At 38.6% G+C, this 6,388-nt stretch overlaps 1 long non-coding RNA gene across 1 annotated transcript; it reads right to left on the bottom strand.

Annotated features, from left to right (window-relative positions):
* Positions 1 to 2,033: 2,033 nt before the first annotated feature.
* LOC135239881 (uncharacterized) lies at positions 2,034 to 4,221 on the bottom strand. Its single transcript, XR_010325521.1, has 2 exons — positions 4,060 to 4,221; positions 2,034 to 3,746 (listed from the first exon to the last, which is right to left on the bottom strand). It is a non-coding gene; the product is annotated as an uncharacterized LOC135239881 (long non-coding RNA).
* Positions 4,222 to 6,388: the final 2,167 nt, after the last annotated feature.

The raw sequence follows: 6,388 nt of genomic DNA, 5'->3' as shown, positions 1-6,388 counted from the left end.
AGAAATGAATAAATCAAGAAATATATGAATACAAAAATAAATAAATGCCCATTTATATCAGATTTTATCCATTAATGTATTTCTGTGTACATATATTTATTTTTGTTTATTTTTTATTTTGGCATTTTTGGTCCTCTATAGAAAATCACATACTGCTGCGTGAATTCATATTGTCAGCTATAGCCTACCTAAAATACTGTATGCTAAATCGTCCAGCCCTACTTTGAAGTGGTGTATAAACATTATCACCAAGCTTGAAGATTCCAATAAAAAATAAAAATAACTGTGAGATGTCGGAATACTCCTTTGAGTGGTGTTTCTTCAGATGCTTTGGATTCCACTTCCTATATGTTCCACAACAGACATCGTAGCAGGTACTACTCATAAAGCTTGTTCACGGGTGTGACAGTGCATTCAGGCAATTGGCGTAATCAGAGTACAAAGTCAGAAAGTACGGATGCAAAGCTTTGCTACAGGCGAGAAGTAACGTGCATATTAAGTGTTGTAGTGTCAGACAGGATCGGATTCAGATCGGGCGTGTCCTAGCCCATACACGATCTACAAAATATAGAGGTTTCGGCAGCCCATACCAATCCATGGATCGGATGGAATTCTGAGGGAAAGACATCCCAACCAAAGGGCAACAGATGAAAGCTCACACTCTAGATTGTGGGGTCCATTCACTTACTCAAAGTGTAAGGAGAACAGGCTGTGGACTACTGAGGAGTGGCAAAATGCTGCCGACCTCAAGAACTTTACATCCGAGTGCTGAGTTCTACCACTGAAAGTTTACACCTGTAGAAGGTACAGTTAATGGCAGTCTTTGATTGTACAGAGTGATGATCTTCACATTTCACATTTTTATCTTTCCTGCAGAAAAGAGGTCTCTGAAGATGATACTTGTACACAGAGTAGTTTTTACCATATGTCATCATGGATATGTTCAATTTTAAATATCTTAAGTCAATCTATCATAGTCAGAGGATTGAGGAGCATAGCACTGGAATTATCCACATGTGATGGACTTCAACCACCTGGTATGAACCCAGTTGAGCATTAATGGCATATTTTTGGCATAATGCCAGAGACACCACTGTCTGCTTCTGGCACAACAGAGCTTGCACAAGTTGATTTTCACAGAAGGAACAAGGCATATTCTATGTCACGTGCGGGAAGGTAGGACCCAGACACGGAGTGGAAAAATAACACAGGAACTCAAGAGGTAAAGCGAAATAAGACTACTACAAAAAAGGCAAACACAAACAGGGAACAGAAAAGGCCACGGTGGGCAAAACAACAAACTCAAATTCTTAACTAAAAAAAACACTGAACAGAACACAGACAGGCAGAATTCAGGCAGGTGGGACACACAGGCATATACACAAAAGGCAGTAAGACACATAGACCCACAGATGGAAACAAAGTCAGAAACACAAATGAAACGTATTCAGGAACACACAAGTCAGTAACGAACACACAAGTCAGTAACAAACACAATGAGCCAGCACCTGAGGCAAGGGGACAAAGAACTTAAATAGACTGAAAACCAACAAGACACAGGAGGGCACAATTAACAATCAAACCAGGACGGGGTGGGAACAACGAGACACAATCAGAAACAATAATAAACTAATTGAAAGCAATAATACAATTAACAGGGGAACAAGCAGGACACAAAACAGAAGTGCCGCCATCTGGCGGCCCAACAAGGAAAAACAGAGAGAAACACAGAACCATGACATTCTATTTTTGATCACAAAATAGGAGGGCTGCTTTTTTGTTTTTCTCTTTCGTAAGTACATGAATAGAACATGTAATTATTGTGTTGATAACAATCCATACATTATTCAATGTCATGTTATTTTGATTATTTGTCAGACAGAAAAAATGTGTTAACTGCAATAATATAGCTCTGAGCTGTTAAGATCTATGTAAACAAACTTGTCGAATAAACTAAAACACATTTTAGCTGTTCCTTGCATTCACCAAAAGCACTTTGTTTTGCAGAAAATCTAAACTCCAAATTATTGGTAGTGATTGGTAGTGCATTTTGGGTAATGGTTTGCATTAATATCAATACTAGGTTCTTCTGAAAACCGATCAGCCATATTTCATGGCTGAAATTTTAACATTGTAAAGTAAACATTACGTCTGGTGTATGGGGATTGGTAGTATTTGTCCACTTAATGATCTTTATTTAGTAAGACCAGTAATCAATAAGGTGTATTACTATATTACTTATGTTTAAAATATATGTATATATTAAATCAAAGGCATTTGCCAGCATCAATTTGTAACAAAACATATACAGTTCTACCAATGACATTTACCAGATTGACAGTACCCACAATGCATTTTGTAGTATTTTTCTTTGCTAATTGGCACACAGAATTATAAAATCTCAAAACATCACTCGTAGCTTTCCTTGTTAATAGTGCTCCATGCTGAATAAATGTTTTTGGTTTGAGTTATCATTGTTTCTCAACCCTGGTCCTGGGGACCCACTGTGTAGATTTGTCATGGCCGATCTCTTAATCAAATAAGTTCTTGAAAGTGTGTTCCACCATAATTGTGTGTAAAACAATGCATGTTTGGCTTGTTGCCATTTTCTGTCAGTAAACTCCATTCATATTACACAAATACAGTAGTTTCAGGTTTCCACACACTGAGCAAATGGGACCCAACTGAGTTCACCTGTCAGTTTGTAAGTGAATCAATTAGCTATAACCTCTTTCAACTGAAATTATTTGCTATGTAGTGCATACAGCACAGTAAATGAAAGCATCTGTGAAATTCCTAGAATGTGAATATGGGACATTTATTTTTAAGAGCATACATTGCTATTTCTAGCATAATGAGGCATGAGGGTCATTTGTCATTAAAAAAGGCCAATTAAGAACAATTAGTGTCTAAGAACAATTAGCAGCTCATTACAATACATAGCTTACTACTGTAGAACACACACCAGTGGACACACAGGCTTCCAAGACCAGGACTGAGAAACATTGAATTATCAGTTATCAGGGATGCTTGTCTTTCTCAATAACATTTTGGTCACATTCCAGTGAAAATCAAGCTATCAAACATGGCTTTAGTTAATACCATAAAGAACTTGTCAATCAAGATGTTAGCAAACTGTCACTGTCACCATTTTTGTTGAATTCAATTCCACTTTATTTTTTTGTACTGCATTCTTTGTTTTATAGACAATGTCATAAAGACAGGTTAGAGGAAAACTGCACTTGAATGGTACAGTATGGTGTTGCTGTGCAAATAAATTGATGTTACTTGTCTTATATTGCATTTGTGTTATGTGATTTTCCAACCAACATCTACTTGGTTAATTTAGCCAGCTAGCTCCTCCACTCGTTGTAATTCAAATGATTATTTGTGTGCCTTCCTGATATAAGCACCTATAAGATTTCATGTTGTTTTGACAGAGTCATACCGCCAGTTATAGTTTACTAGCCCTGTGATGCTATCTCTTGTGCTACCTTTGCTGACTTTGCTATTGTCAGGGATTGTTTGGGATTTTTCAGTGAAAAGTAAAGGTTGTGTTACTTAGTGGTCCATATTGCAGTTGAATTAATAGGCATATGCTGTGTAATTTGCTATTTATATGTGGTGGGTGGATCTGTCAGATATTGTACACATGGCACATTATGTGGAGCTACATTTTAATTCCTCCATCTTCATCATTCTCATCTTGTGTTTGCAGTCAATGCATGACTTGATATAACATAATGCTGCAAGTGAAAAGGAAGGGCCAAGACATTAGGCATTTATTTGAAAAACAACCTTAAACACAGGAGCATCATCATCAGCAACATTCAGTTTATGATCAAATAATTCTAATTTACCGGGGATTGTTATTGACTTACCACTGCATGAAAGATATCTTTGCTGCAAAAATGATTGCACCACTTTCCTACAATTCACTGGTAAACCGAACCATGTCAGCTCCTGATTATACAGATAGAGCTATTCTCTTTTTCACCTGAAGGTGTCCTATGTGAATAGCACACTGGTCAGAAAAATATGTTGGTCGAGTTTACTTACTTCTCAGGGTGTATCCGTGAAAGTTTTTGCATTAGTTAGCCGTTTACACAGAAACATGGTGACGCTCTTCCAACCACAGTAATTAGTAAATTCTATTCTCAGAATTTGAACCTCAGGTTCAAAGTCACTCCCACGACCCGGAACTAACGTATTTAAGTGAGTAACCCACAGAGACTGTAAAAAATATGGACAAAGCTACTGTGACGTCACCCATTGACTCTCCGTGGGTCTCTAAAACATGTTTTGAAGCTCAATGGCGGGCGCGGCCATTTTCTCGATTTGGAGCCAAAACCATAGAGTTAAGCGGTCTTGTGATTTTTACAAGTTGATTGACAGTCCGGTGCGGAAAAGCCCATCAACCTGAACGAGGCTAGCTGACTGTCTGCCGTTATGTTTTAAAATATATTATCAGATGTTTACGGTACTGTGTCATGTAATCACGTTATATGTATGACATTAAAAATACAATTAGGCTATGTTCAGTTATCTTCAATTTATGTTTCCCAGCAAAACGAATATGCTTAGCTAGCATATCAGCTTGCCAGTGAGCTAGGTAGGCTATCCGTGGTTAGCTCACGCATTAGCAATATGAACCACAGGGGAAGAACATTGACGACACTGATGGTCAATCAATCAGAGATGTGTAGGCTACTGGTGATTTGACTAGGCTAATTTTCGTATAACTGTCTGGTAGATCTGCTGTTAACCGAGCAAGTTATCGTCGTAGGTTTTCGCCACAGTCAGTTAATGAGCCAGTAACTGCTACTAGCTACTCCATCGCCGTTTGTGGTGTTCACTTTCTGGGTGACGCTAGCTGACCGATCGTTTGCAAATCACTTTCTACCGAATAAAAGTTAACACTGTCAGCGGTGATTAACAAATCTACCAAGTATTTTAATAACTGATCTGCAGGCGTGTAAATATGACAACGCACTTTGTACAGCAAGTTTTCCACCTGGTGCATGAAGACAAAAATAATGTAGCCTACATTGAATTTCTAATTATTATTAGGCTATTATTTTTTTCTTGTAAATCATCAAAACCAATGGAGAAAAGCCAATATACGCAAGGAGCCCCCAGAACCGATTCTGAGAACCACTGTCTTAAATGCCCAGCTTGTCGGTCTCTTAAATGCTAAAAACATGTTCCTTTCTAAATGCCAAGATGGTTAATTTCGTTAAATTCTGTGTGTGTGATTTCATCGTGTGTTGTATATTCAGCAAATGAACCTTGAGACTCTTAATTCGCTTCGTGAAACTGAAAAAGTGTTTATCCCAAAATCGGATTATAGTAGCTTTGTCACATGCGTGAAGCATGGCCCAGGTAGACATTTACGGAATGTACACGACTGACAAGCCGTCAAACACGTCTGACAGATTGAATGTTTGCCGGTTAAGGTTAGCTAGCTAGTCAAATGGCTTGGTAGCTGAAGTTGCGAACTGTTTTAGCATAGGCTACTACTGGACTACCAAATATAGCAAGCTGATTACGCTTTCTGCCAAGAAATTATTTGGTTAAGTAGGCTAAAGGAAATAGTAAAAATGACTCGGCTAACGAAAAACTTAAGAGGAGGATTATTTTATGGTCGTCTAGTGCAGCTGTAAATAGCACACGCCATAATGAAATCACCACGAAATGGGATGCCTGCATTTTCAGACTTAGCACAGGCGGACCGTGGCCGGAGAAGCAATGTCAAGGCCAAGAGGCGCCACCGCCCACCCCAGTGACCATAGACTGTAGCCCCTACTGTAGCCTAGTCCTCCGCAGTAATCCGGAAGTGACGAAAGCTGTACCTCATTGGTCCAGAACAAATATTGGCACTGTGCCCAAATGACGCAATAAATCATGAAATCGACCCATGGACAGGCATAAGACGAATAAAATACACCTATTATGACTATTTGTTCTTGTGAGAAAAAATTATTGACTTTGTATTTTGATCGCATTTGTACCGTAGACTTACATGGAAACCGGATATGAAAACACCTATACTGGAGCCATCCGTAGTGGCGCTAGTGAGCAACCAGGAACTACAACACCAGGAAATGAGCTTCAAAAACGAAGTCTGGTTTTGGCTGCTTGGTAACCCATCAGACCATGAACGTTGATACGTGGAAGTACTTTCTCTTGCAGTTTTTACGTTGCTGGCTTTTGAGTCATGACATTTTTATACAGGCATTATTTCTTATCTTCACAATTTTCACAAACAGAAAGTAAAAATAAGATGGCGATATCTTGATTTCTCTAGTATTTTCTTAAGATTAAAAGGTTACGTTTTGGATTACTTCAACATAGTGTGCACACCCTGCTCATGCGGACTGCATGCCAA

Source organism: Anguilla rostrata, chromosome 14 (assembly GCF_018555375.3).
Source record: "Anguilla rostrata isolate EN2019 chromosome 14, ASM1855537v3, whole genome shotgun sequence".
NCBI classification, from domain to species: domain Eukaryota; kingdom Metazoa; phylum Chordata; class Actinopteri; order Anguilliformes; family Anguillidae; genus Anguilla; species Anguilla rostrata.
Note: the sequence above shows the minus strand (reverse complement) of the source record. Positions and strands in the feature narration are given on the sequence as shown.